This window comes from Spea bombifrons, chromosome 6 (assembly GCF_027358695.1).
Source record: "Spea bombifrons isolate aSpeBom1 chromosome 6, aSpeBom1.2.pri, whole genome shotgun sequence".
Lineage (NCBI taxonomy): Eukaryota > Metazoa > Chordata > Amphibia > Anura > Pelobatidae > Spea > Spea bombifrons.
Window position 1 is genome coordinate 12,770,611 of NC_071092.1, and position 12,124 is coordinate 12,782,734.

Below are 12,124 nucleotides of genomic sequence, written 5' to 3' on the forward strand. Positions count from 1 at the left end.
CTGAAGTATACATTTTTATCCTTTCTTCATTGTTTTCTTACATAAATACAACATTGTGATATAGGATTATGTATTTCCCCATGTTAGGTAAATGAAAGAAAAAAAATATTATATATGAATCTCCAAATCCTCCTGAATAACACAATGCCACATGTGTTACATTATATGATCACATAGTCAAAAAGTGCCTCCAAATCATTAGTTTGCAAATCAGTTTGAAGCCAAGGAAGTTTTTACAACAAAACCAATAATTTGCACATTTGTGATTTAACCATTAACATAAAAATAACCCTGTGAAATAAAGATATATATTGTTTGAAAGCTCACCCCTTGGAGATTTCAAAGACACTAAACTTTTCTTTCTATAATTCCCACAGCAACCATGAATCGTCCAAGAACAGATAACTTTTTTTGCTCATGTCACAAATGTGGCATTCTACCCCCAAACAACCTGACAAACCTTTGCATGGGTGGATGTTGCTGAGCATATATTAGTTGGCACTGATGCATACCAGGAGCTGTAAATTTACACCTAAAGTACATTGTGTGAAAGAACACAGACAAGAAATTACTACCACAATGTTTGACAAAGGATGAATGTCTGAGGAAAACACACAAAAAGATATACTGCAAATTTTGACAGATTCTGGTGGTAAAATTTGCACATTGAAAGAGTTCCAATGTACATACAGTAGGAGATGTTGCTGAACACATATGGGAGTGTTGTTTGGCAGTGACACATACCAGGAGCTTCAAAGGTAGAAAGGTAGGTTCAAAGGTAGAAAGGTAGGTTCAAAGGTAGAAAGGTAGCTACCTTAAGTAGAATGTGTGTGTTTTCAACTCAACAATACTTGACTATACTTGCACACAGTGAATTTTAGGCGTTTTGTTAAATATATACTGTCCCGGAATAGAGTTCAGTTGATTAAGATTCCCATTTATGCTACCAGGCCAACCAAGCCTCTAATTTGTGGACAACACCACAATATATATATATTTTATATTAAAAATTGCTACTGTCACTTTCCGGAATGTAAAATCCCGCCTATGTAATTGATTTGCACATGTATTCAATCTACACGTGTATATTTACTTGTCATTTTATTCCACGGTTTATGGCTTGATAAAGACCTCTAGGGGTCAAAACGTTGCCACTGTTGGGGTGTAGACATTAAAACACTTCACAACTTGAAGCGCTGAGCCTTCATTTGTTTATTCGTTATTAAGGGTCCTGGTGGTGCCTGGCTATTCTAATTTATGGACAACACCAAATATTTGTAATTATCTTTATAGATATTATCATATATTATTGTTCATTGATAAATATTGATGACAAAATTAAGCACTTGTGCACAGTGTGACTGTCTTTCAGTTGTTTAAAAGTTAAAACCTGTGTTGTAGTTTAAAAAAAAAAACATTTTTGGACGATGTGAATTTTTCTCAATTATTTTTCTACCTCATCATATTCAATTGACTGCTAAATATTGGTGACAAAATCTGGCATTTAACTGAGAAATTTCCGAGTAGGGGAGTATACATTTTATCCCCCCCATTTTTTATTTGGAAATGTCTGTAAGGAAGGAGCGATTCTAGGACATGAAGGACATGCGTGTACAAAAAAGTAGATGAACCCTGTAGCCTCATTTCCAGCATTGTAAATAGAAACCGAAGGCTACCTGAAAGCTAGTTGCTCTGGGGCCTCCCAACTTCACATAACAACATGTCCCACAGTGCCACCTTGCCCTCAAACAGCTTGTGGGTTCCCCCTTTTCCCCCAAACAGCTTGTCAGTGCCATCCTAACCATCAAACAGCCTGCCTGTGTTATATGTCCCCCAGCTTGTCAGTACCCCAGCCATGGCTAGAAGACCAGCAGTGCAGGAACTTGTTAGTGACCACCAGGGGAATATGGCAGGTAAGAACACATGACTGAATGATTCCATGTGGCTGACATCAGAGGCAGAAGATCCTAGCGGTGGCTGCTGGCGTCAAGGAACCTCAGAGTGGACGGTTTGGTGGGATGACAGCAGTGAAAAGATATGAACCAGACGGGGAGTGTGGACATCTGCAGCTTCTATCCAGGGTTGTTCTTCCGGGCCCAACCAGGGAACAAGATATTGTAGTCTGCGTCTGTATGTTCTGGAGTCATTGATAGCCTCAAGCTCATATGCGCCAGGACTCTGGACCAAAACGGGTATAGGCGGAGGAAGCTGTCTAGAGAATCTGTTACGGACAACTGGTTTCAAGAGTGATATATAGAAGACATTGTGAATACACATTGTAGAGGGAAGCTCCAGGGCGTAAGATACATCATCAATTTTTGCAAGGATTTTAAAGGGACCCATGTATTTGGGTCCCAATATCTTTGTATTCTGTCTGAGATTGAGATTCTGTGTAACCAGACCGAGTCCCCAGGAGACAGCTGAGGTTCTACTGAACGTCATTTATCAGCAGCCCTTTTTTGGAGTAACTTGCCCCTAGTGATAGATTCGGAGATCTCTTCCCAGTGTTGTTGCAGATTCTTGTGATAGGAATCGGCCGCATGAACATCCGATGGTAAACAGTTTGGTGGCCATAAGTTAGGTTCAAATCGTGATGAGCAATTGTAGGAAAGTGGAAAGTGGAGTAATGTTGTCCAATTGGACAGATCCTTAGCAGCATGAATATGAAGGTATTGTTTTAACATTTAAAAGACAGGTATTAGTGGTGCAACCCACCAACAGTGAGCGGAGTTACAGAAGTAAATATAAACGTAACTCACCCTCACCCCAATGGGTTATGTAGAATAAATGACATGAAAAAATGACAAGAAAAGAAATAATAATAATAGTGCATTCTGTAACATAAAATATAGCAATTTTTTTTAAAAAAATTATAAAAAACTCTGATGAGCCAGACAAAGACTGAGTCAAATCATCAACGCCTGGTGTGATTAGGGATCACACACCCAACTGTATTTGAATGGAGATAAGATCACACAGAGCAGTATTGCAACACACCCAAAATGGACCAGAAAAAGGTGGCTACAGTTAACGTCTCACCTTTCCTAGAGCCTGTAACCAGGCTCCAGGGATAAAGAACACTGTGCTGACTTAGGGCAGTACTCCCCCTTTAAGGTGATGGACAGCAGTAGTGAGGCAAGTGTTTCAATGCATGCGAAGATGAGACGAGTTGGGGTAGGGCCTTGGTCACATGTAGTAGGGTGCAACTTTTTTCATGGTTCTTTTAACTTCCTCTATATCCACATATGTCACTCCACTTCAATGGTTTTGGTGTGTAACTGGTGGGCCTGTTGTGATAGCTCAGATGGAGGAAATCTTATCCGTGAAGATGATTGCAAATTCTTCAAATGTAGCATTTGAAAGGTTGGTGTATGCTGGTTTACAGAGTCGTCCTACTGTGTGAAACAGTTGCTTGAGTATATTGCAGGAATTTAAAGATTTTTTCTGAGTTTTCTTCAATTGATATGCGATGTTTGGTAAGAGCGTCTTGATTCTCTGGATCATGTGTCCTGCGACACCTCCTTTCAGGTTTATGCCCTGTTCTCATTATATCTCTTATCATCCCAAGGTGCATTGTTGTGAGTTTTGGTGCGTGTTGGTGTTATGTTCTCTAGGTTGTCTCTATTGGTCAGCTAGGTTCTTCACAAGTGCCCATCAGTGCACTTAGATCCGCATTTGAAATTATGTCCAATGATATGACCAGGTTCTCAGGCTGTGGTCTGGCCCAGTGCGATACAATAGAGAAGCATATGGAGTGGTGGTCTGACCGTATAACTGGATTTACTGTTACTGGTGACAATTCTACTCCAGAATGGAATACTAGATCAACATTAATCTGTGGCTACAAGTAGCGACGATTTGTATAAAACCGAGCACACTCATCAATTTGAGGAGGTCCTGCTCAAGTTCGAAAAGGATGTCATCAATTCAAGTGTTGAAGTCTCCCAGTATAAGCCATATGATGTGTTCAAGGATTAAACAATTCAAAAGAGTTAGTTAAATAATCTCTTCCCCTCTTCTGGGAGTCTGTATATTTACAGTATTCGGAATCCTTTATCTATTGGGAGTCTGGTAGCTACACATTCAAAAGTAGACCTGGGCACCAGCAAAGTCTTTGTGTTTAGTTTTTTCCATATTCTATTCGTCCGTTCCCATGTTCATTCGGGCTCTTAATATTTGTTTTTCTCTTAGGCTAGAAAACTGGTAGAAAACTATCAGGATGCCAGAGGAGGCCCCTGCAGGCGACCAATAGAGTCGATTGCACTACCCTGTAACTCCTGAGGGTGAACCCACGGATTTCCGCTCCCCTTAACACCTGTGATGCTGCGTAGATAAGGTAGGCTAGATGGGGAAGGGACCAGGGAGATTAGTAAACGAAGATGAACACAAAGATTCTTCGTGTTGTGTGTCTTCGTCTTCGGGTAGTCTTTGCCGCCACAATTTTCGTTTCTTCGGTATTCGGGCTGAACAACGAAAACGGACCCTTCGTGTTCGTTTTCATGTTCACCCGAATACGAATACACAAGTCTAGTTAAAACATCCTTTAAGTTTGGCATTGATATGAGCTGTGGTGGGGTGATCACATTGTCCTGTTCTATTGGATGCAGGCCAGGGTGAGGTGAAAGTTTGCATTTCAGGCTGCTTCGCAGGTAACATAGATAGGAGACCATGCATGTAGGTCAGATTACAGGATTTCAAAACCAAAGTGAAATTTGGGTGACCACATTTCCCACAACGGGACTTAAAGTCCCGGCTCAAATTTTGAAACGCCGCAGAGCAGGGAGACAGAGGCCTCGCGCTCCCCCTGCAGGACTTCTGGAAGGTCAGTGAACTACAAAGGGGGGAGAGGGTAGGTAATGAGAAGGGGAGGGAGAGGGGTAAATAGTGAGAAGGGGAGGAGAGGGGTAGATAGTGAGAAGGGAGGGAGAGGGGGTAGATAGTGAGAAGGGAGGGAGAGGGGGTAGATAGTGAGAAAAGGGAAAAAGGGGATAGATAGTGAGAAAGGGGGTAGTAAGAATATTAAAGTAAAGAATGAGAATGAGTGAGAGAATAAATTAATTAATGTGTAGATGAATTGTATGAATGAGTGAGAGTATGAATTAATGCGTGGATGAATTGACGAATACGTTGAGGCTTGAGATTTGTAACGGGTCGAGATTTCCCCGACTTCTCGTGAACCAGGAAGATGTTGCTGACGAAGTGAAGAGGACCCACGACACAGGTTCTATGGTGCCCTTCAGGGACAGTAGGTGGATTTTCAAGATCATCAGCTCCTGTTGGGAAAGAGAAAGCTTGGGGAGAAAAGGAAGGGCATGTTGAACGGGGGAATGAGGAAGCTCTAAACCAACTGAAGGACCCTGGACCCTTGGAGCTACTCTCTGGTGGCTGAACGGGAGCTTCTGGTGGCTGAACGGCTGGTGGCACAGCTCTTTGGATATCCAGCCCTGCCAGAAAAACGCTGGCTGGAAGAGAAAGCTTACCTCATGAAGGATTGGGACTTTGTGAAGGATCAATATCTGAATAGGGAGTGTCATCCCTGAGGCACACACCCGAAGAGCCCTGGGAGGCTGACAGGGATGGGAAAGTGATGCTTGGGATTGTTGGAGGGGCAAATCAGAGGAGTCCCTGGCTACGTAGAGCCATGATGACAGGTCTGCCACTGAAGGCGTGTGGGTCTCATCTGACATAGTTAAGCACTACTCTTGGTGGTATTCACAGCAAGAGAGTATGAGCAGAAAACATATGAAGATGTTGGCACCAGAGATCTGAGAGAGATCAGCAATAAATGTGCAAGACACAGTATCTATAAAACCACAAGGGAGAGGCTAGTAGTGTAGTAATGGTAAGGTCCCAGGTGTAGTAAAAGTATCACCCAGATGGGGACAGGGACCAATCTTAAGGGAGGCCCACATCTGGTAGGCCTCCCTGAATCACCCTGCATGGCAATATGTACTTTTTAGTATCAAACCAGGGGACCAGGTGAGAAAATGTGCCAGCAAGCACCGTATATGTCAGAACAAATGTAATATATCGTTTAAATAAATAAATAATCTAAAAAAACAGAAAAAAAGAGGCAAGATTCTTTAAAACAACAATTAGGCCTAGAGAGACCACTTAGAAACTGTTAGAAACAAGGGAAAAACAACTGCACAAAAGGAAAAACTGACCAGCAATAGATAACGAAAGTGAAAGTAAAAGCACATTTGCTTAAGAGAGAGAAGGAGCCGAACAGGGAACCAGCACCATAAGGGAGGAGGGCAAAGAAGTGGATTGCGGAGAGCAAGGGAAGCAGCTCAATGCTACAGACAGGTAAGGGAAAACCTGTTAGAGAGAGAAAATAAAAGGGAAAATAAAGCGGGAGGCGCACAAGTAGAGGGTTTAAGGCCTAAAGAGAGGGCCCTAAAAGCATAGTCTCTGCAGGAAGAATAGGGAACAAATAGAGGTGATGCAATTGCAATAATAATATCAGCAAAATAGAGATAATAATGAAAATCAATAATAGAAACAATCAATATAGGAAAATTGAATGGATAGTTGATCTGACCTGTTGGTGGTAGCAGCAAAGAGGAGGAGGAGTGGCTGTCTTCAGGCTTTATAGTCCCTGTTTTATGTTGATTAGTTATATATTTTGATTTTTATGTTTGTCTCTTTGCTGCTATTGGTGGTAGAGTAAAGATGTTATGCAAATTATGAAGCCTCCCGTCTTGCTATAAAATTAAAAACTAGAAAACAATTAAAACTGAAGACTTGAGTATTGAGAAAGACAAACCAAAATATTGCATAAACATATGGCAAATCTGAGACTGAATTATATATTCCTTTTGGTGGTCAGATTACAAGACCAATATGCCTTACATTTGATATTATAAAGATATGACATCATTTTCTTTACCTAGTCGGCCTCAATCTGACTCTTTGAACGTGTACTGAGGATTATTCTGTATATTAAGGCAATATGGATTGTAATGTTCGCTTGGTTGGAAGATCGGTGTTCTTTGGGCATTAGCTATAGCTAAAAAAACCACCACCACTGAGCAAGAAATAAAATCCTGTTGGTGTACAATGGCCAGTTATTTAGGATTCTTGTATGATTACAAGTACACGGCATTAACAAATATTTTTGAGTTTGTGTTCTTTCTAACAATTATTTATGCACTGCAGTTAGAAATTAGTCATTGGTTTTCTAACATCTTTCTTTATGGAAGAATTTAGTCATCCAATATAAAAAAAACAGTATATTTGCAAACTGATAAAACACAATAGGGTTGATTAATTATGGAGGGACACATGCTCAGCTTAGTTAATGGGCAAAAAAACCAAACATTATTTATGCAAAAATGTCAAGTTTCACTTGGCAGTATCACAACTCTGAACTAAATGTACCGATGCTGCATAACTTCCTTTATACATTTGAATCTGGTTGTTGCTATAACTGGCAACATCCCAGGCAGTCCCACTACCATTGTTTTATGCTTGGTAGCAATACGTTAATGTTATGTTCTCCCTTTTTTTTTGTAACTATGGAAATGTGTCACTGGACTTCCAGGAGTGGAGCCAACTAAGATGGCAACCAAATCTTCAAGCTGAGGTTAGCACTGGAGGGAATTGGTGGAGGACATGAGTCCTCTCATGTTGTTATCAACAGGATCCATGCTTGTGTTCTGCCCTTGGGAGTGTTAGTGTGTTTTGGATGCTTTCCAATAAAGCCTTTCTTCAATTGTTGAACTGCTCCAAATTATGTGAATATAAATGTACGTACACGGAGAGAGAAATAAGACACACGACACACTCTGGGTCAGGTCCAAAATCACTCTGCTTTATTTTGTTTATATTATAGATTATATAGTGTCCGGAAAGAGGGACGTCAGGTTACGTAAAGCTTATTAATTGGTTAATCCTGAAACTATGCGGAAATAGGCAGAAAGGCAGAAAACCGTTAGAAACAAATATTAGATACCTTCCTGCAACTAGATATAGCTGGATGGCGCTTGCGGTTAGTAAAACATAGATAACTGAATACACTGCTACTTGCATCTCTCACGTATCTGCGTGAGGTGTAACCCTTTATATTGGTCGAGGCCAGCTTATATTCATTAAAGCAATAAGCGTTTCTTGCTGATATATTCTGGTTCCATAACAGTCCCCCCTTGAATATACGATGGCTGACTGTCCCTAATCCTGACAGATCCTACCGGACATGATCCCGCATCCTCTTCACCTGCAGTGGCGACAAATTATCCCTATTGGATAAAATCCCGGTTTCAGGTCTTGGACATGTCCCTCGGATCTATATGTCCCTACACGGGGCAGGGATTACCGTCAGGGGGAACTATCGAACTGAATGGTGTTTCGTAAAAAGATGCAAAGCTTGGCATCGTGTCATCGTACATAAGCATTAACGGGGTAGTCTCGCCTACTGCAAGCATCTTATCGCATAGGCGTCGAAGGCAAGGGACTACACATAATAGCATAAAAGCAACAATAATCACAGTAATCAGTAAAATTATTCCCAGCTGGACCAGGGCTTGTTTCCATCCTTTGAGCCATCCAAACCATTCGGCCCATTGATTCCGGAGTTGCGCTTTAATTCGTCTCCTAGAGAATTTTACTTTTTAATAGCCACAGTCACTTTTCCGTCGGGGCCTGTATTATCTGGGATGAAGGTACAACAAGTTTCTCCAATTATTTGACAGACTCCACCTTTTTCTGCCAGAATCATATCTAATGCCATACGATTCTGAAAAGTCATCTGGGTTGCAGCCTCCAATTGATCCGAAAGTCCTTGGAGTGCACCTCGGGTGTAGTTGACAAATCTCTGCTGATTATAATAGATATAGTTAATTCAGTCAACATTTTTATTCACAGTAATAATTGGCCAAATAGATTCGAAACCAGCAGCTACTTGGTCTCGGGTTTTGTATTCATCTGGGACCCCCCTAGGGACTCCTATCGCATCTGTATATACATGTGGGTCTAAACTTCCTTCGGGGGTCTTCGATGTACTGCGTCTTTTACGAGATAACGTGGACTGGACTTCAATAGTTTCTGGCTTTTCCGACATTATAAGTAGTGGCATTATAGCTTTGGCCAGCGCACATTCGCCAGTCCAACTACCTTCTAACCTGGTGCGCAGTTTCATGTCCCCACATAGCCAATAGATATCTCCCAGGGAATACACTTGATTTTGTGTGAGGGAACCGGTCAGATTACTGTACTCGGCACAACTACCATCTGAGAAATTACCAAAGAATTTACCAGTTCCTTTTGTGTTTGAAACACAGGTTTAATTACCAGAATATATGGTTATCCCTTCATTGAGCTTAGGAGTTTTAAATAATAGGGGATATTCACTTTTCCATTGTTCACATTCGGTTAGTATACTACTGGTGTTGGCGTAAAGACTCAATAGACATAATAGTGACTGATAGGGTAACTGTAGCGGTACCGTTCCAAGTTGTGGACGGGCTCGGCCGCACACATAGCAATTGGACTTATTGTGCTTGATGGCAGAATACCTCATCCATTCGAGCCATAGATTATGGTCATTATATCCGGTTTCTATGGCCACGGTATCATCATAAGTGGGGTTTGCAATAGCTACCATACGTCTGATGGATGGACCAGCATTAGGAGCTAAGGGATTTGGTGGAGCCACTGGTTTTGAGGGATTACTTTGAGGCTCCTTCCATTCTGAATTGTTATACATATCTTTGAGATAGAAGGGGGCCCTGGCACCTGTTGCTTGGTTTGTCTTATAGACTCCAAAAATATATTTTTGGGCATCAGTCGGCCAGGGGTTTTCTATAGTGAGGGTGTACCGTTGATTGCTGCCTGTTCCGGTAGACAAAAGGGTCATTCGTGTGAGCAAAGATTTACCATACTGATCTTTAAGGGCTAAGGCTTCCGGGGGTTTATATCCCCACTCGGTACCTGAGTTGGTTATAACGGAACCCTAATATCCGCAGTCATCCCCCCATTGTCCTCAGACATAGCATTTGTACCCAATACTAGCACGAACCACACAATCATGTTTAATTTGTGCTCCGTGTAACACCGGAAGAACAGAACCTACACTGTCTAAATGTTTATGGAATGCTCAATACCCTTTCCAGCGGATTCAGATTGACCATATTCAAATGCCAATGTGTCAGACATTTCAATATGTACTGGTAGTGGTAGATGTGTTTTCCGGATGGCCAGAAGCCTATCCAGTACGAAATCAAACTGCACCCACTACCGCAAAGAAACTCATTCAAGAACTTATTTGCCGTTTTGGAGTCCCTGAGGTTATAGAAAGCGACCAAGGACCTGCATTCACTGCAAACATCACCCAAGAAGTGTGGGTGCCGGTTTTTGGTGGTGGCCGCAAGGCACACCAACATGATTGGGCCACACAATGCGAGTCGGCCCACTTCAACAAGAAGGGAAGGATAAAAACCAATAATGTTAGATATAATATTTCCTTGTATGTTAGCTTTGTACAGTTAAAACACAGACACACACATGTGTGTTATTGGAAAAAAACTGCACCTTTGTTACAAATGAAATTTTTATTAATGTCAATGATCATTTATTGTTAGATATAATGTTTGATAGATTCTTATTGTTAAATTCATATATAAAAAATTGAATTTTACAATTAGAATATATCAAATGTTTTGTTTTATACTGGTTCTTCCGTCGGTATCCGTCATCTGCTTTGTTTTCAGTATCATAAGGTTTATCCCCTATTTTTGTCTTTTTTATTGGACATTTTATTGGGCATTATTAATAAATAACTCTGATACTATTAGACCAAAGTTTCAAGCTGAGGTTAGCACTGGAGGGAATTGGTGGACATCTGGGCACATAGACTGCATCACAATCTATGTGCCCAGGCACAGAAGAATAGAAATGGTTGAGAGGAGCCCACTCATGTTGTTATCAACAGGATCCATGCTTGTGTTCTGCCCTTGGGAGTGTTAGTGTGCCGTTTTTTGGTGGTGGCCGCAAGGCACACCAACGTGATAGGGCCACACAATGCGAGTCGGCCCACTTCAACAATCCCAATGGTACCCACACTACCTGGATTGAGTGCTGCATAATTGATATGAAGGCACCGCATAATGAAGTGGAAACACTCTGTACAGACACATCACTGACCTGGAGACAAGCTCTTCTCAGATGCAGCATAAAACCTCAGAGATTGAGTGTACGGCAGGAAACCTTACAGAACTGTCTGCATTCTTCTTAAGGTCTCTTGAAGACCTGGATAACCGGGGATGTCTTAATAATGTCAGAGTGTGTGGACAACAGAAGAAGAGGGACCAGAAGATTTATGTTAGGTGCTCTCGTGCTTCTTTAACTCCATACATGGGAGGCTACTAAGTACACCAGTGATGCTGGCTAGAGCACACAGGACTCTGACACCCACAATTGCTGCCTAAGTGAATGCCTAGGGATGTAATTTGCTTCCAATAGTTCCTTCTAAAGGAGAGGTTCATGGCTAGGTCACACGAACAGCAAATGATGGCCTTTTGAAGGCAGAGAGGTCACACTCTATCAGGATCTGTCACAGCTAATTCTACATATCAGAACTCTACATACTATACCTCTGCTAATATGTACCTGCCATATATTTTATCGAGAGGTCGAGCGCTTGTGCCCACACGCCATACCTCTTATAAATACCTAGCCATCCAAATAGCTACTGTAAAAATAAATTAACTATATTAATGAAAACAGAATAACACATTGTTATTAAAATCATAGAAACCAAAAAGTTATGTTAAAAGGCTCAAATAAGTATCAGAGGAACAGACCCTTGACTTCATTAGCAACATGCCCAGAGTATCGCTTTAGTCCCCAAACAGGCTGCCTGTGTAATTTTTGTACCCAAACAGCCTGGCTCTGCCATTTCTGCCAACAAACAGCCTGCATGTGTAATTTCTATCCCCAAACAGCCTACAATGCTGTTTCTTCCCCAAAGAGCCTGCATGTGCTTTTTTCACCCCCAACTGGCTGTGAAATTTTGCCGCCCCAAACAGCCTGCCTGCATCACCTTTGCCCTTCAAACACTTATACGTCCATGTTAACACTTACACATCCACATTCATGCTAACACGCACCTATACATTCCTTCATT